Source organism: Manis javanica, chromosome 14 (assembly GCF_040802235.1).
Source record: "Manis javanica isolate MJ-LG chromosome 14, MJ_LKY, whole genome shotgun sequence".
NCBI classification, from domain to species: Eukaryota; Metazoa; Chordata; class Mammalia; order Pholidota; family Manidae; genus Manis; species Manis javanica.
In genome coordinates, this window is record NC_133169.1 from 45,339,760 (window position 1) to 45,358,881 (window position 19,122).

Genomic DNA, 19,122 nt, shown 5'->3' on the forward strand with positions numbered 1-19,122 from the left:
GCCCCAGAGAGCTGTGTGCCTCCACACTGGACCTTGAAAGTACAAGAAGTAAACCCACACTGTTGATTAAGGTGCTGACAATCTGCCATGGCTGCCTTTGAAGTCTCTTAAGTAATCTAGTTAATACATTCATCAAAGTTTACAAGGGTCTATAAACAAAATTAATTGTAGCCTCTAGCTCTAAGCCATCTGCTTTCCAGACATTTGCCAGGAATGTTACTCCCAAACCTCTGCCTAACTAAATTCGTATGACATTTGACAGCACCCCAAAGCCTCTGTGATAAGCCAGAGAACATATAGGTCTACAAGGTACCTCATAGCTTTGGGATTTCTACTGGCAAAAGGGTCTAGACACTTTCAGCAAACTTAATGGATACTTCCAACTCGAATTATTGCATTAAGTTGGTGGGACCAGTTAAATACCTGAGTTCCAATTGCTAAAAATCAATAGAATATGAACAGAGCTGTGTTTGTACAATTTCATAATTTTGTACAATTTCATAATGAAAGAGACAACTCAGGGAATTAATGAGGCATTCACACTTTTCATACTTATTTTACATTATTAAAGTCACTTTTAAGTTACCAGTATGTCTCAGGGTATAAAACTGGCCACAGCTGATCTGGATTCAAAAATCTAACAGGCATCTGTCATGGCTTCATCTTCTAACAACATGAAATGAAGTTATTTTATATAGTTCAATAAGTGCAGGAGATATTTCTTCTTTATTGACAATATTTTCTTGTCATAAATTTAAAAGGAAAGACTGTATAAATAGTAAAGACCTAGGGAAATGCCAGGAAAATTCCCTTCCTTCCAGTTGCATATGAGAATACATAAAACACATTTCTCTTTATGACTTTTCATTAATAATAGATACATTGTAATTTAACAGTTTTTAATTAAAAACTTTCAGCTCATAGTACTTATGTTGCCTGAGATAGATATTTTTTGAAATTTAACTCCACAAAGATTTTTCCTCCAAAGACAAAGTATTTTGAATAGTCATTAGATGCCCAAACCTAGCATCATATTTGGATATATTTTTTAAAAAACAACTTGTAAAAACATGTAAATAAAGGAAAATAAGTCAATTAATGCCTTATAACTAAACCCACCCTTTTTTAATGATAATTCAAAGATTCTCACTGATAGCAAGTGGTGAGTATCATGACCTTCTACTTCCTCCAAGTTCAAAAGATCTCATTTTACTTCTTTGTGGGTACACCTTTGCAGAGCAGCCTTAGCAGGGCACCCTTCACTTCTTTGTTCCTTAAGGTATAGATGAGGGGGTTCAGCAGTGGTGTGACCAAAGCATAGAAGAAGGTGAAGAACCTGCCATGCTTTGAAGCAAGTTGGTTCTTAGGGTCTGTGTACACCATGGCCACTGTCCCAAAGAACATGAGGACCACGGTGAGGTGGGAGGAGCAGGTGGCAATGGCCTTCTGCCTTCCCTCCTCAGACTGTATTTTTCCCAAGGCTTGAGCTATGAAGCCGTAAGAAATCACGATCAACACCACTGGCAAAATGATCAAGAGAACAGAAGTGATGGACATCGGCAATTAATTTGCAGAGGTGTCCCCACAGGCCAGCCTTATGAGGGCAGGCACCTCACACAGAAAGTCATCCAGGCAGTGGTGGGCGCAGAAGGGCATCTGGAATGTGAGGGAAGATTGGGTCACAGATTTCAGGAGGCTTCACAGCCAGGCCGTGAGCACCAGCTTCCAGCACAGCGGACGGTTCATGATGACGGTGTAGTGCAGGGGCCGGCAGATAACAACACAGCGGTCAAAGGCCATCACCACCAGCATGACACCTTCTGTGACGCCCACACAGAGGAACACGTAGGGCTGGATGGCACAGCCTGTGTAGGTGATGCTCTTGTCTGGCCCTCACAGGTTGGACAACATCTGGGGTGCAGCACTTGTGGCGAAGGAGAGATCCAGGAAGGACAGGTTACTAAGGAAGAAGTACATGGGACTATGAAGCCGAGGGTCCGCGCAGGAGAGCAGGACGATGGCTGAGTTGGAGAGGACGACCATGGTGTACAAGAGGATCACAGCCCAGAAGAGAGCGGTTTCTAGCAGGGGCCATTCTGAGAAGCCCAGTAGGATGAAGCCCACTGGGAAGCTCTTATTAGTCATTCCTGTTGCTTTTGTTACTGGGACTTGGACATAAATATAAATAAGAGTTGCAAACAAATTTTGCAAAAAGGCTGTACTAAAATTTATTTAGAGAAAGTAGATTGTTTTTTCAAGAGGACTTGGGCATTGTCCATATGAATATTGTTTCATATATTTAACAGATTCCAATGTGTCTTCCATGTGGCTATTTTTCACCTAATGCATATTTGCAAGGTACTTCTTTTTGGAATTCAATTTCCACTTGACATTCAAATCTGTAATCACAAAAACATTTGTGGCCACCTTGAAAATTTACCTTAGGTAATATGCATATTTTCTCCACTTGTCCTTTCTGTCAAGTATGTGGTCACTGTCACAAATATCCAAAATGAAATGTTGAATATATTTCATTTGTATACATTCCCCAAAGGGACATAATATTATATGGGGATATTTTTATGATGTTTGTAGGAACCCGTCACATGAGGATCATCCCAGAAACAAAGCCCTTCTGCACTGATTATAGACTCTAGACAGAGACCCCAAACATGAATCATCTCAGTGTCTAAGAAACCCACCTTGGCAAAGGAGACATACTAGTGTTTAAATGAGGCAAACCACATTTGTACAACTTGTTCTTTCACTTTCTAAGTAAACAACTGTGAAACCTCAGTTGATGGTCTTGTCTAGATGTGGTTACAGTAGATCCCACCTCATGGGGCTCAGGTCCAAGTCACAGGGATGAGGGTCTGACAGTGTCTGCTACTTTCTGGCATAAAACACTAAGTACTAAAAAACACTCTGAATGTTGTCAATGTCTACCCCTCAAATGTGCAGTATTTTCTCCTCAATAATCAATTGGACACAACAAATTTAACCAAGAACCATAATTAAATAGAAGTGAATCAAAGAGCAAAATCATGACACCTGTGATTATCCTAAAGCTCTGCTTCAAGGACAGAGAGAAGAGATGATGCACAGGCGTCACATGTGTAATATCAGCCTGGAGCATTGCTTATGGGAAACACTGGCCTTCAATACCAACATTTTATCTTCCAAAAACTGTAGAATTTGTCAGAGAACATTAGCAACATGAGTGACACTGAACACATAAAACATTGTTCTGAAAAGAAACTGAGTCAGATTGTGAGAATCAGATTTTGTAACGTGAGCAAACAATGTAAAAATGTGTAGAAAAATGGGGGACATATTCTGTTCAATAGTGTCTTCACAGGTGTTTGTTCAGTGCCTGTCATGTACCCAGCACTCTGCTACAGTGTGGGAATGCACTGTAAATAAGACAGATGAAGTCCCTGTTTTAGTAGAGTTTTCAGTCTCACAGGAAAGAGAAAGAGAGAGAAAGTAAAGAAATGAGGAATATGTCATAAGGGTTCATATATTTCACAGGATAAGCTCTCTAAATGCAAACAAATAAGGATTTATACTGAGGATAACAGTGGAAGATTCAGCTCCACTCAGGGAGAGCAGGAAGGGAGCTGTGCGGTGCTGAGGATGTGTGTCTCCTGCAAGGGGCCAGCCCGGTGGGGGGGAGAGCAAGACCCTGTGCAGTGAATGTGGGCAGAATGACACGTGAGGTCAGCTGCCCTCTTCCAATTTTCTACGATCGTGCCCTGAACTCGAAGCATTTTGTTCTCTGCAAGCACCCTGCACGTAGCACAGAATGCCCATTCTGTTCTGCCCCACGCATCACTTCATGGGTTCTCTCAGTTTCCACAGTGGTTTCCCTCCTGTGCCCGTCCCCACCTGCCATGGACTGCAATGCTGAATTTAACTGTAGCATTTGCATGAAAATGTTCAAGTTGTTCAACTGCCTTTTGTTTTAAAATTATATCAAGGGTTCAGTTGTTTTCTACGTGTAAAGAAAATCTGAAATTTAATTTTTAAATTATTTTGAACTATTTTATAAAATGATCTTTTTCATACTATAAAAGCATAAAAAGAACACTGGATTATCTGAAAAATAAAAGCACCATTAAATTTATCTAATATTTGATTTTTTTTTATAAATTAAATAATACCTATAGATAAATAGACATATACCATAAAAAATAGATCAGATGTAAAGTAGAATCATGCTATATATGACTCTAGTTTTCCTAAATATTTAAATTGTGTACTTAGTTATCATGCTTTAAATAGTTTTAGAAAAATTAATATTAATTTTTATGGAACTAATTCACTGAGTCTATAATTACATTTTTAAAATAATTTATTTTTGGTTCATGTTTTACTCTGCTTCCCATTCAGTTTCTCTCCTGATACACCATCCGAGGATATCACCTTCTTTTTCCTGCACTTACAGAACCACTGATAACCACCCTGTTTCCTGCCTGTGATTCCGCAAGTAGAAGAGCAAGGCCCCGTTTGAGGATTTAATTTGCATTTTTATCATTCACATGCTCTTTTGTATTATTAGTCATCTACAAATTCTTCTTCACTGAAATTTTGTGCCATTTTAAAATTAATGTGATATCTTTATCTACCTAACATGGAAGAGATTCTTATGCATTACACACCTCCAACCTTTGGTTTGTCATATGAGCCCCATAAATTACTTAATTTAAAAAGTTTCATATAGTTCATCCTTTTTCTTCTTCTCAGATACAGGTAGGTGACAGAGATATGATAGATAAGTAGATAAATATATATATATATATATAGTCATAATTTTATTTGTCATGGTATTTTCTTCATTGCCTTTGCTCAATGATCTATAATTTATTCTTAATTTGTTACTAAATTTTCAGAATATTTACTCAAGAATCCTTCCTCAGTTCACTGCATTGTTGGGAGGTTCGTGGCTTGGAGTCAGGGATGTCAGAGCACAAGGGGAGGAAGGAATCCATTAAGGCAAAGTAGGAAGGAATGACCGCTGCCCTGCAGGCCACAGAGAGCAAGGAAGAACAGAAATCAGGGAAGGTCACTGAACTCCTGGGCATAGGGCACCTCCCCTGCCAACTCCTAAAGCCAGAGTCAGTGATGCCCAGGGTCCACTTGGATCTGCACCATATGGACTGAGTCCCTCCCTCCCCAGGATTTGGGGGAGCCACAGAGCACTGGATGGAGTGAGATGATGTTCTGAGAACTTCCCAAGGCAAAGAAAGGGGATTTTCAGGCAGCCTGCCAGCGAGTATGAGGCTGCAAGCCCTGTGGATGGGAACTTGCAGCCCAGATCAGAGCTCCTAGAAGCCCCTCCCTGCCATGCTGAGGTGGGACAGAGACAGGGGAAGGCTTGTGCTTAAGCCTAGAGAATAGAATGAAATAGCCAAGTAACATGGACACATACAACTGGGAGAGTGCAGAGACAAAATGCAGTCGGTTGAGCCATGAAAAGTTTACTGAAAGTAAACTAAATATAAATAAAGAGGTGCACACTCAAGGAGCGGTGTGGGCAACCTCAGAGAGAGGCAAACCCAAAAGCTGGGATTCTGTCTTTTATGGAGTTTCAAGAATGTGAAAAAGGTAAAAGACCGAGGGACTAGGATTGTTAGGTGGTCTCCCAATGTCTGTCTCTGGTGGGACACAGCATGTCATTATCCGCAGCCAGCCCTCTTGGGGATTCTGCAGGACAAGCCTCTTGTGCCTCTCCAGGAGAGTGGCCACTCCCAAGCCCTGGGAACTCATCGGGTAAGACTGCATGCCCTGCCTTAGGACAAGTCACTGGCTGATTACAAAACAGTATGTTAGGGATCTAACCCCCAACTCTCTGCTCTTGAAAGGAATCTTAGCCTCAAGATAAGTACCTCCTGTTCCCACTATGCTAGGCACACCTCAGCATTTTTAGGAAAGTTCATCATGATGCTTGTCCCAGGTCTCTGCCCTCTCTCACCTGCATCAGCTGGAGCAGGTCTCAAGGTCACCCCAGATTCAGAGCCTGTGGATTGAACTCACACTGCAAAGGGCGCTGACTCGGTGAGTCCTTTCTGGCTCTCTGGCTCTATCTGGGCAACTCCTTGAGTCCCATGTAGTGGGCTTCACTGGCCTTATTCTCTCTCCACCAACCATATCTATTTTTCTGCCTAAGAATATTACAATGACAATTTTGCTGCTCTATTTTCCAAAAGCTGTGGTACAATCTTATCAAGCAACCACTCATTCCATTGTCATGGTAATGGCCAAAAATTAACCAACACAGTAGTGTATATAATTGCTGAATCACTATGTTGTACATCTAAAGCCAATATAATATTATGTATCAGCTATATTTCATCATTTTGAAAGTTAACAAACACATTCAGGGAGAACAACTCCCTCTCTTGCTCTCTCTCTCCTACTTTCATTAGAATATGACATAAACTTTCAATGATGTTATAAGTGATATTTAAGAGTTTTTAGTTCTAAATAGTCTACTAATTCCTTACATCTGATCCTGTTTAAGATTGGCATATATAAAATATGGAATGATGTGAAAATCTAGGGTTTAGTGTAAAACATTAATAAGCAATCCACTTCCTGTTTATGTCATCCAATAGGAAGAATTTTTAAATTTCACTATTGTGATATGATAAATATAAGTGTGCAGCATATTTTCTGTAACCAAACATTCATGAAAACAGTTAAGTGGTTGTGCGTCTGTGTGTGTTAACATACAAGTTCTACACTAAATATAAAGCACAAGATCCTTCAGCTATTTTCATGAATCAAACACTAGGATAATTTCGGCATCTTAAAATATATCTTGCTCCATAAAGTTCAACGAACCTCATATGACTTCCTTCAGGTACAGGGAGATGTTCTGTTTTCTAAATATATGCAAATATGATCTTTCTTAATTTCTAACTCTTGCAGCTTAGAAATGTAAATAGCTTACCTGGGTAGAAAGCAGGTCAGTGGCAGAGTTTTGAGAACACAAACCTGTCCAGGCTGACTGCAGACCACCCTCTTTGGAGTCTGAATGCCTCCCTATTTAAGTACATGATATTGTCTAGGCATTAGGAGATGGGCAGTAAAAGGATGAAGCTCCTCTCCATTGAGTGGCATATGGAGCACAGAGGAAATGCTCCTCAGGAGGTCCCTGGGGCCTTCTATCCTTGCAAGTGATGAGCTGCCAGGTCAGAAATGTGGCAAGTGCCTATAGAATGAAAAAATATTCCCCTTGTTTTTAGTAAATGGACTAAGACACCACTTCAACTGTTTTCTGTTAACTGTTTTTCAATTGACCCTGTATTAACATAAGCATTGATTTATGGATTATATATGCTAAAAATTTAATAAGAATTGGCTTACATACTAACTCCATCAGTGTTTATTGAGTGCCAGTCATGTACCCATTCTTGTACATCATCAATGTAATGACAGAATAGGGATTAAAGAAACTCATAAAGAATTAAGACTTTTCTCAGTCTGAAATTGATTGCATATGCTATTACATAACTAAAAATAGAAGGGATTGGGGAATTCAAAACCATACTTAAGCAAAAGACAATAATGATATCTTTGTGTTTAAGAATAAAATATTCTATTAAAGGATGAAATATTAGAGGATAAAATATGTTTTAACAGGGATGTGATAATGAATAACAAAATTATGTACTAGACTATAGAATATCTTGTTAACTGTTTTTCTATAAAACTGTGTAGCATTTTTAAAAGATCTAAAAGGCTTTAAATTCATTTCAAAATTAAGTTCTGTAAAAACAATTTGATAAGCAGGAATAAAAACATATTTATTTAAAGAGTAAGATATTTCACTTTAGATAACATTACATATCAAAAGTAAAAAAGGAAGTAAAATAAAAATAGAAAAATTGATATAACTACAAAGGTTCTGAAGGTTTTCTTCTTGCAATGAAATTAATAAAATATATTTCAGTGTGTAATATAATTCAAATGCTATATTTGAAATGTCAAGGAATTATAAAAATGCAGAATAATATTGAACTGATAAACAGTGGTAAAAATAGAGAAGAAATACAAAATGAAAAAGAAAATTATGGTATGAAGAAAAGCAGAGTGGACCTAACTATAAATGTTTATGACTTGAAAAGGGTTTATAATCCTGAAGAAAATCATTTCCAAAATACATTTGGAAACCAAATAAAAGTGTCAAAAATAAAATGAATTTATTATAATTAAAAATATGACTAATGAATATGATAAAAATATATACCCAGGTCTAGTTTTCAGAAAGTGACATAACATTTTATACAGCTAAATACATAATGCAAATATGTAGTATGATAGGTATCAAGGGAAAATTACTGGGATCTCAGGGCAAAAATGTCTAGTCACCATGCAGAAGGAAATATGTAACAAATCTCTGAAATTTCTGTAGTGACAAAATTTATATGAAAAATAGAGCAATATCTACCAAAGTTTTAGTGAAATTTCTTAATCATCAGAGCACTTCTTCAAGTTTTATAGAAGAAGAAAAGGAACTTCAGTAAGTGATGCTTAAGGAAATAGAGCATCCAGATGGATAATAAAATTAGGAAACTCTTAACTAGGATTATAATGATACTTAGAATATTTAATAATAGCACATGAGGAAATGCATTGATGCATGACTAAATAAATGAAGTCACAGGAAAAAATAGAACATATGTTACAAATGATAAGCATCTGGAAATAATAATATAACCAGCAAGGTCCAGAGGTTGGTGAGATGGATGTGTGAGTGTGAATGAGGAGTACTCTGCCTCCCAATATGTACAAGTCTTTCTTGTCCTTTATGAACAACCCATTCACAACTTAAAGCTGGAGAACCAGCTAACAGAGGTATAATTAAGGTTATTGTGCATAAGTTTATTTTAAAGGTTTTAAAATAAATAACAACTAAGTTGGGTGTATTTTTGAATGATCAAAGAATATTTAAATGTATTCATTTCCTTCTTTCTTAAGTGATGATAATTAAATGATGTAGACAAAATGAAGAAGCAAATGTCTATGGTAAATTCTTTCATGAAAAACAGTATAACATTATTTTAGTATTGTATATAAAAGAAAACTATAAAACTGAGGCTTCTTGAACATGTAACACTCCAACACATAATTAACAGGAGAAGATAAAGAAATGCAAAGGTAGTTAAAAAAAGGAAACAGCAAAAATAAGAGGCAAGAAAAGAAATGAAACATATTTATGACATACATAAGTGGAAGTGGAATAGATACACCTATTAGAAAAAAGAATATTATATTGGATTAAAGGAAAATTCTGAATTTGTGTTGCAATAAATATTCATCTCTAAACAATACTGTGATTGACTGGTTTACCATTATATAGCTTCCAACACCTTCAAATATACCTTTTTCTCCACGAGAACATGGAAAAAAATATCTAAGTATACAGTCTCCTGTGGATCTGAAAATATACCTTTGACTATCAAGATGCACGTGAGTAGATTCAGATGGTGAAGATGTGGAGGGGGCTAATTTGCTCCTTGGCTTTTGTTCTGTCAGCACAGAGACACTTTATTTTTCCTTCAGCAGCATCTCAATGTTTATAGAATTCTGAGGCAGGTACAACAGAGCCATCATAAGAAGAATAAAATCAAGAAAGGTCAATAAAACTTGTTATTTAAGTAAACAAGTTTAAGATCTTGAGACACTCTCTTATATTAGAAATGATTATAATAACTCCCATCTTGAAAATTCATGTCCAGATTAATGGGAATAACATTATATTATTTGCCACCTTTCAGCAAAATAACAAATAACATTATAAAATGAGTAGAACAGAAAGCACTGTAATTGCTGTCTAGTTATCACACAATAAATATCTCTTCTATTCTCTAATAATCAATTGGGGATAGTAAATGAATTTTTTAATCATAAAGTGTATAAATAAATCAAAGTGAAAAATTATGAAATCTGAATATTTCAAAGCTCTGCTTCATGGGCAGGAAAGGAAGTTGGTTCATTGCCATTAGCTAAACAGTACTAACCTGGGGAATCTGATTTGGGAAAATAGTACAGAAATATTATTTTGTTATCTTCCAGGGACTGTAGAATAGTTCAGAGGAAATCAAAATGTAAAAGGCATAGGACACAAAATAATGTTGTTATTAAGTAAAGGAAACTGAGTTTGCATATTGTGAAAATTAAAATTTGAATGTAAATAATGTAAAAGTTTGAGGAACACTGTGGGAGACATGTCTTAACAATCAACTTCACAGGTACTGACTGAATGAATGCCATGTGTCACTCATTGGCCTGTGTACGAGAATATGCTGGAAACAGGAGAGACTAAATATCTTCCTGTCTCAAACTCACAGTCCCATGGACATGAGAGAGAAAGTAAGACAGTTAGCAAATCAAAAGGATTCAACTATTTTAGGTGACAAGATCTAGAAATGAGGCTATAGCTGAGGCTAACAATGAAGGGTTCAGAAACAGAGAGAGAAAGGCCACTTCACTCCAGGGGAACAGGAAGAGCAAACAGCCTGGCGCTGAAAGAGTGTGTTGGCTCCAAGAACGCCAGCGTGGTGAGAAAAGCTCAAGCCCTGTGCCCTGCAGGTGGTCACATACGTCAGCCAGACGTACCTTCTCTCCTCTAAGTTCACACCATCACCCTGAACTGATGGCATTCGTTCTCTGTGAGGCACCCTGACTCCGATTCAGAATGTCCCTTCTGCTCATCCCACAGCATCACCTAATCAGTTCTCATTCCCACAATATTTTTTTCATCGTCTTACCTTCATCTGGCTCAGAGACAAATAGTGCATCAGACCATGGCATTTAGACAAGAAAGTTCAAGTAGTTCAAGCGGCTGTTGGTTTTGAAATGGTATCATGAATTCACATCTTGTTTACATAAAGAAAAAATAAAAACATTGTATTGCAAGTTGTTTCTTGACAAAATTATATTGACTTATGTTTGTAAAAGCTACCATTTTTACTTTATGAATGCATTTTATAACAGCATTGATGATTTGAAATATTAATGAAACAGAAAGAAGAAATGAAGGCAACTCTCTTCCTACCATCAATATATTTATATATTATAAAATTTGGTTTCTTACTTTCAATACATATTGTTTAATAAATAATTTAAATTGATTAATAAGACACGAATTATATCAGATATCAAATGGAATCCCACTGTATATAGCTCCATATTTCTCTCAATATTAAAATTATGTAATATTTTCATGACTTTAAATACCTATAGAAACTCACTCCTTTGAATGTAAATATTTATATTTGCCTTAGTGATAGGAAACATATAAAGATTTTCTGTTACTATAAATGTGAGTTCTTCCAACACTTTACTAATCTTAAACACTGAGATGGATATCTATGTAAATAATTCCTTGATTTTGTGGTTAATTTTTTTATTTAAATATAATGCCCTTTTATGAATAATATATCCATGTTGCTTCCCATCAAGTATTTACCCTGATTTACACCACAGATGGAAGCATTTGGTTGTTTTATTTTACTCACAATACTAGTGGTAATCTATTTTTTCTCTCTGTGATGTGCCAAGTCTGAATGGGCCCTATTGTGGATCTAATTTTCGTGTTTGTGATTCATGTGTGCTTTTATATTGATAGGTCATCTTCAAGTTTTTCATAAAGGTTTGTGCCCTTTTAAGATTTGATATGCTATTCATTTACTAATTCATATGTAAGAAATTCTGATAGAATATAGAGCTTTAGCCTATGATTAATCATTAGACACACTTTTAGAAATCTTTTAATATGGTTGATCTCTTTTTATTATCTCAGAAATATTTATTTTTCATTTTTCATATCCTAAAATATTTTCCATGCTATTTTCTTTACCTAGACCTTTGCTCCGGGCTTCCATGTCCTGGACCTCAGCAGCTGAACTGCTGCTCTAGCTTTAATCGGTGCCACAGTTCCAACAAGTTCTGACTGGGCTGCCCACCAAGTTTCTCTTTCACTACCCTGGCCTTTATCAAATCAATCCACATCTGGGTCCTTGAGACCTTCATGGGGCCCTTTGCACCTCTCCTTTCAGTCACAGCCTGTACTTCCTTCCATGCCCTTATTGTTTCAACCTCCCCCAGATCTTCAAAAGTATGAGTAGCCTCACTTATAGGTTGCCCTATGTGGGGAGCAAGAGTAGTCACTAGGGGCCCAAGGAGAGATGCGGAGCTGTCTGGAGCACCAGATTTCTCATTCCTACAGTGAACAACTTCTCATTGGGGCCCTGGGGTCCATATTATAGATGATACTTTTCTTGCTCCATACATTTTCCAACTAGTGGACAAGTATGATAAATCACTGTTATTAGGCCAAACTGCCCTGATGGCAGCTGTCAGTCAATCCAAAAGCTCCTGATTCCCTGAGACATGATGGGCACTTTGCAACCACTGTCGGAGGGAAGGGTGAGTCATCATGGAAGCCAGTCTACTCATTTCAGGACCTGACATAACAATTTTTCCACCCCCATATTCCGGAGATGCAAAGCCACATCAGCAGAGGTTTTGATGGCATCTCCTAAACCATATGCTTATGTCCACCAGCTCATCCTGGGTATAGGGCCAGAGCATGGAGTGCTCCACAACCTGGGGAGGGGGCAGCTCCTCACCCTGAGGAGCCCATGGTTGTTGCATTTTTACTTTCTTAATTACAGCTGGGCAGGCCTTTAATATGGGAGATGCTGGTGTCTATGGCGGAGGCCTCAGCAACCCCACATCCTCTCCCAACATCCCCTCCACCATCTCTGGGGCTGAAGACACTGCTCTTTCCTCCTCCATGGCCTCCTGCAATGTGGATTCGCCAGCTGCCTCCCCGCTCTTCACTGCTCTAAGGAATCCTTCCAGGACTGTGACCTGTCTTCTCAATAACTGTGTCTCTTGCTTAAGGGAATCCCATAGTTCATCACCCAGCCCCTCCAAGTGATGCTGAGCTATGTCTCTCTCCTGCTGAAGTCCCTCTCTCTCCTTGATAACACTTTCCACTACCTCGAGGAGAAGGCATCCCACAATTCCAGCTGCTACATAGCCACTCAGTGCCTCTAAGCAGTCTTCTATCTCACAGAAAGCCAATTTCACAGCTTCCGGTGTTTCCACACTTTCCCTCTTCTGGGAACACTCCACCCCACTGGGAGATGCTTTACCTTAGACCAGTTCTCCACAGGGAGCTCCCCAATTGGAAGCCCCACAGACAGGGGGCTCCCAGGTGAAGCTGCACTCTTTACCTCGGCAGCCACTAGAGCTTCCCCACCATCCACAGTGGTGGTTCTGGACATCTCCCCACCATAGCTATTGGAAGCCCGCCCAAAGGTCACACCCATTTAGACAAAATTCAGGTTCAGAGGTCCTGCTGACTGCCACCAGATGTAACTGCAGAGGAAAATCCCAAGGCAAAATACCTTTGAAACCAAAATCAGTTAAAGGGAGAAATAAAGTGGTAGAAACCTTTTATTGCTTACAAGCAGTTGTCCACTTCTGCTTGCCACTCTCTCTTGTGACCCAGCTGCAAATGGGCCCCACTAAATCTCTGGTTCCTGAGTGCCCTCACTCCCCACTCCCAATGTAATCTCCTATTGATGGAGATGCGCTTCTTCTCTCCACCTCTTTGAAACACCTGTTGGTATGGAGATGCACCAAGGTCAGAAGAGAGAATCTGCAAATCTTGCAATTTTACCCACATGAAGAAAAAAGTAAATTTGAAGGTGTTGGAAGCTATATGACAGTAAGCCACTCAATCATACTATTCTTTAGAGATGAATATTTATTGTAACAGAAATCTACATTTTTTCCACTAATCCAGTATAATATTCTTTTTAAATAGGTGTATCTATTTCATTTCCATTTATGCATGTCATAAATATGTTTCATTTCTTTATTACATCTTACATTTGCTATGTTTCCTTTGCTTTTCTTTATCTCAGCCTGATAATTATATATTGGATGGGTATATGTTCAAGAAGCCATAGTTTTATAGCTTTTTTATTACACTAAACTAATGTTATACACTGTTATACTAAAATCATTTATATAAACATTTACTTCCTCAATTTTCTACATCATTTAGTTACCATCACTTAAGAGAAAAGGAAACCAGTTCATTTACAAATTCTACCACCATTCAAAAATGCACCCAATTTAGATAATCTTATGTGTAATTAACTTAATTATACCTCTGTTAGCTGTTTCTCCAGCTTTAAATTGTGAGTTAGTTGTTCTTCCAAGGAAAGGATTGGCTTTATGAAGACATAAAGGACAAGGAAGACTTGTACATGTTGATGGACTAAGTACTCCTCATTCACACTCGCACATCCATCTCACCAACCTCTGGACCTTGCTGGTTATATTATTATTTTCATATGCTCATGATTTCTGATATTTGTGTTCTTTTTTCCCCATGACTTCATTTATTTAGTCATGCACAGTGTATTTCCTCATGTGCTATTATTAAATATTCTAAGTGTCTTTAGAATTGTAGTTAACATAGTTTCTCCATTCATCACTGAGTGAGCTGAGGTTTGTCCTATACTAATTTTATTAAGGTTATATGGATGCTCTATTTCCTAAAGCATCACTTATTGAAGTTCTTTTTCTTCTATAAAACTTGAAGAAGTGCTTTGCTATTTAAAAGACATTTCATTAAAACTTTGGTAAATATTGCTCTAATTTTCTTATCATTTTTTATCATTAAAGAGAATTAAGAGGTCTGTTACATATTTACTTCTATGTGTTGACTCCATGTTTTTGCCCAGATTTCCGAGGAATTTTCACCTGATACTTGTACATTTTTTTTGCATTATATATTTAGCTATATAAAATGCTATGTCATTTTTTGAAAACTAGATCTGGTTATATATTTTTCTTATTCATTAGTTATATTTTCAATCATAATAAATACATTATATTTTTGACACTTTTATTTGGTTTCCAAATGTATTTTTTAAATGTTTTCCTTCAGGATGACAAGCCCTGTATTCAAGTCATAAACCATTTAAAGCTAATGCTTACTCTACTTTTCCTCATAACATAATTTTCTATCTGGTTTTATATTTCTTCTATATTTTATCATGTTTCACAAGTTCAATATTATTCACCATTTTATTATAATTATTCCTTTGACATCTCAAATACAGGATTTGAATTCTATTAGACAGAAATATATTTTATTGCATTTCAAGAGAAAAAACTTCATAATCTTTGCAGTTATACCAGTTTTTCTATTTTTCTCTTACTTCTTTTCCTTATGACGTATAATGTTCTCTAAAGTGAAATGCATTATTCTTCAAATAAATATGTTTCTATTCCTGACTATCAAATTGTTTTATTCAGAACTTGATTTTCAAATGCATAGATCTTTTCAATATGCTAGACAGGTTCATAGAAAACAATTAACAAAATGTTCTCTACTTCAGTATGCAATTTTGTTATTCATAGTTGTATGCCTGTTAAAACATGTTTTACTCTCCATTTTATTCTTAAACACAAAAACCATATCTTATCCTTGTTGTCTGTTGTATAAATATATTGCTTGAATTCCTCAATCCCCTCTATTTTTAGTTATGTATTAGCATATGCAATCAATTTCAGACTGATAAATGTCTTAATTCTTTATGACTTCCTTTAATTCCTATTATGTCATAATATCAATGACAAGTACAGGAATGGATACATAACTGACACTCAATGAACACTGATGGTTTAAGAATGTAAACCAAAGCCTAATAAAATTTTAACATATATAATAAAAAATCAATTGCTTGATTATGTTAACAAGGGATACATTGAAAAATAGTCAAAACAGTTAAAGTAGTGGCTCAGTTCACTGACTACAAAGAAGGCAAACATTTTTTCATTCTATTGGCACTTGCCACATTTCCAGCCTGGCAGCTAATCTCTTGCAAGGATAGAAGGCCCCAGGGACCTCCTAAGAAGCATTTCCTCTGTGCTCCATATGCCACTCAATGGGAAAGAGTTTTCATCATTTTTCTGTCCATCTCTTAATGCCTAGACAATTCTATAAGTAGAAAAGCCTGGCATAAAACTTCAAAGCAGACCAGGCTACAGTTAGCTTGGACAGGTTTGTGTTTTCAAAACTCTGCTACTGACCTGATTTCTAACCAGATAAGCTATTCACATTCAAAGCTGCAACAGTTAGAAAATTAAGAAAGAAAGATATTAGAAAACAGAACATCGCCCTGTACTTGAAGGAAATCTGTATGTGGTTCAGCTGAAATTCATAAAACAAGATATATTTTAAGATGCTGAAATTATCCTAGTGTTTTATTCACAATAATAGCTGAAGGATCTTGTGTCTTAAATTTAGTGTAGAACTTGTATGTTAACACAGACACACAACCTCTTAACTGTTTTCATGAATGGTTACAGAAAATATACTGCACACTATTATATTTCTCATATCATAATAGTGAATTTAAAAAATTCTTCCTATTGAGTGTCATTTTGAATGACATAAACAGGAAGTGGGCTGCTTATTAAAATAATCTTTTACACTAAATTCTAGATTTTCACATCATTGGACATTTTATATATGCCAGTCTAAAACAGAGTCAGCCTTAAAGAATTAATAGACTATTTGGAATTAAAAACTGTTAAATATAACTTATGACATCACTGAAATTTTCTATCATAATCTGATTAAAACAGGAGAGAGAAAGACTGTTCTTTCTGAATGTATTGGTTAACTTTCAAAACTAATTGAAATGTAGTTGGTACACAATATTATATTGGCTACAGATGTAGAACATAGTGATTCAACAATTATATACATTATTGTGTTTGTTAACTTTATGCCATTACCATGACAATAGAATGAGTGGTTACCTGATAAGATTGCACCACAGCTCTTGGAAAATAAAAGCAAAATTGTCATTGTTATATTCTTAGAAAGAAAAATAGACATGATTGGTAGAGGGAGAATAAGGCCAGTAAAGGCCCCTAAATGGGACTCAGAGAGCTACCCAGATACAACCAAAGAGACAGAAAGGACTCACAGAGTTCATGTCCTTTGCAGGTAAGTTTAGTCTGGGTCTGGGCTTCCCTACCTGGCAGGCAGAGTGAGGCTTTCCAAGCTTTTCCAGCCATCTCCCAGCCCAGCTGGTGAGGCACATGCAGGATCCAGCACCGACTCCTTGGTCCCTCTCATGGGAAGACCAGCCCACAGATGCTCTGAGGAACTCCCCCCCCACCTCAGAGCCGCTGTGGCTGCCCTGGCTGCCTGGCAGACAGCAGGGGTCCCTTCCAGCAGCCATCCCAGCAGCAGCAGCACAGGGCGCACAAAGGACAAGCGGAGGCAGGCTAACAGCCTCCACCGATGTGGACCAGCCGCTGCCTGCTGGTGGGCAGAAAGGCAACCTGTTCACATTCCACCAACAGAGACCGTGGCTCCAGTACCAAAAGGGGACCAGGCACTGGTGAGCAAAGTGTCTTGAGCTTATGTGTGTCACAAGATGCCTTCCTCATAAAGATGCTGCTCTCTAGATAAGGAGACATGATCTGTCTAATACAAGGAAACAGAGGAACCCAGAGAAAATGAGGAGCCAGAGGAATATGTTCCAAACAAAAGAACAGGATAAGACACCCAAAAAGGGCTTGTCTTGCCAATGGGTTTTCAGCCCCGGCCAAGTCCACTATGGATTCAATGAGACAGAGGAATGACAATGAAACATTCTTGGGGTGAAAGGGTTTATACCCAACTTTATTCCCACCGTGGCAGGTCAATCACTAGAATCCTGTCCACTCAGAGCAAGTCTGCAAGCAGCAAGCCGGCCTCTGCCTCTGGGCCTCTCACCCCCGCAGCCGCCTCAGTCTCTGTCCTCGGCGCTGCCACCACTCCAGCCTCTGCTTTCCTGCAGCCGTGCAGCCCGGAGCACCTGGCAGAGCTATTTATCCAGAGTCAATAATGATGCATTGACCACACGTGTGCAGTGAGCAAGCTGACCAGGGCCAGTTAAGAATCCTGGCCACAGGAACCCTCACTTTATCCACAGCACACAACCTATTTTTTTACATGTATGTCTGGGGACACTGATGCAGAGATTTCAAATAAAAAAAGACTGCACACCAGCCAAAAACTGGAGACAAAGTACCTACCCACGGCCAGGGGGACGCGCGTGTGTGAGGGGACCTGCCTGTCCTGGCGCGAGTGAGCCTGCCCGCCTCTGGTGAGGAAGCATTTCCGCCCCTCCCCTCCCTGCAGAGGGGCTCTGCATTGCGCCTGCTTGCACACTGCTCACAGGCCTGCGCCCTGGAATTCCTCTTTTCTCTGTTGAGTCATTGATGTCTCCTTCAACACCAGACTATTCTTGTCAAAATCCAAGTAGGCATTGATATTATCCATAATCCCACATAATTCTCCCAATAAAGTTTCATCTTTCTTCTATTCAAAACAAAGTCTGGAAGCTGCCCCCATTTCTAGACCTCTTTCTGTCCTTCGTCTGCTTCAGAGGGTGTTCTCCATTATTCCATTGTAAACGCCTTGCCAATAACACAAGCGTATCAGTTGATACACTTTCTCTTTCATATTACTTGAACTATACTCAATATTCACTTGGTGGACTCATCCATTCTATTGAAAAGACTGTCCTTTCCAGAATTCCATCACACCATACTCTCTGGGTTCGTATATCTTTTCTATCCCCTTTATTGCCACTTACTCTTCCACGGCTTGACGTTTTTATACTGCAGATTTTTGGACCCGTTCTTCAGATCTCCACATAGTCCATCCCGAGTTGTTTTCGTTTAATCTCCTCTCTGGTTCTTGCAGGCCACGGAAACACCAGGGATCCCATAAGCCTTTCTTCCCACCTAGCAACTCAGATGATATCCAGACTAAAATACCCAGCTTATCTGAGATGGATAATCAGATATTCAGTAGACATTTCAAACTTTATATGCCCAAAAGAAAGCTCTTAATTAAATACCCAAACCCAAACCCTGCCTTAGTCTATTCCAAAAAACAGGCCAGCCGTCTGCTTAACTGCTCAGCCCAACTCTCAGGGGCTCTTCTTGATCTCCATCCTCCAAACCTGACTTCTATCCGTCTGTCATCCATGCTTTCAAAACATAGTCCCAGTCATA

The 19,122-nt window shown here is 38.1% G+C and overlaps 1 pseudogene; it reads right to left on the reverse strand.

Annotated features, from left to right (window-relative positions):
- Positions 1-1,209: 1,209 nt before the first annotated feature.
- On the reverse strand, positions 1,210-2,145 carry LOC108391921 (olfactory receptor 2H1-like; annotated as a pseudogene).
- Between the last annotated feature and the right edge of the window lie 16,977 nt (positions 2,146-19,122).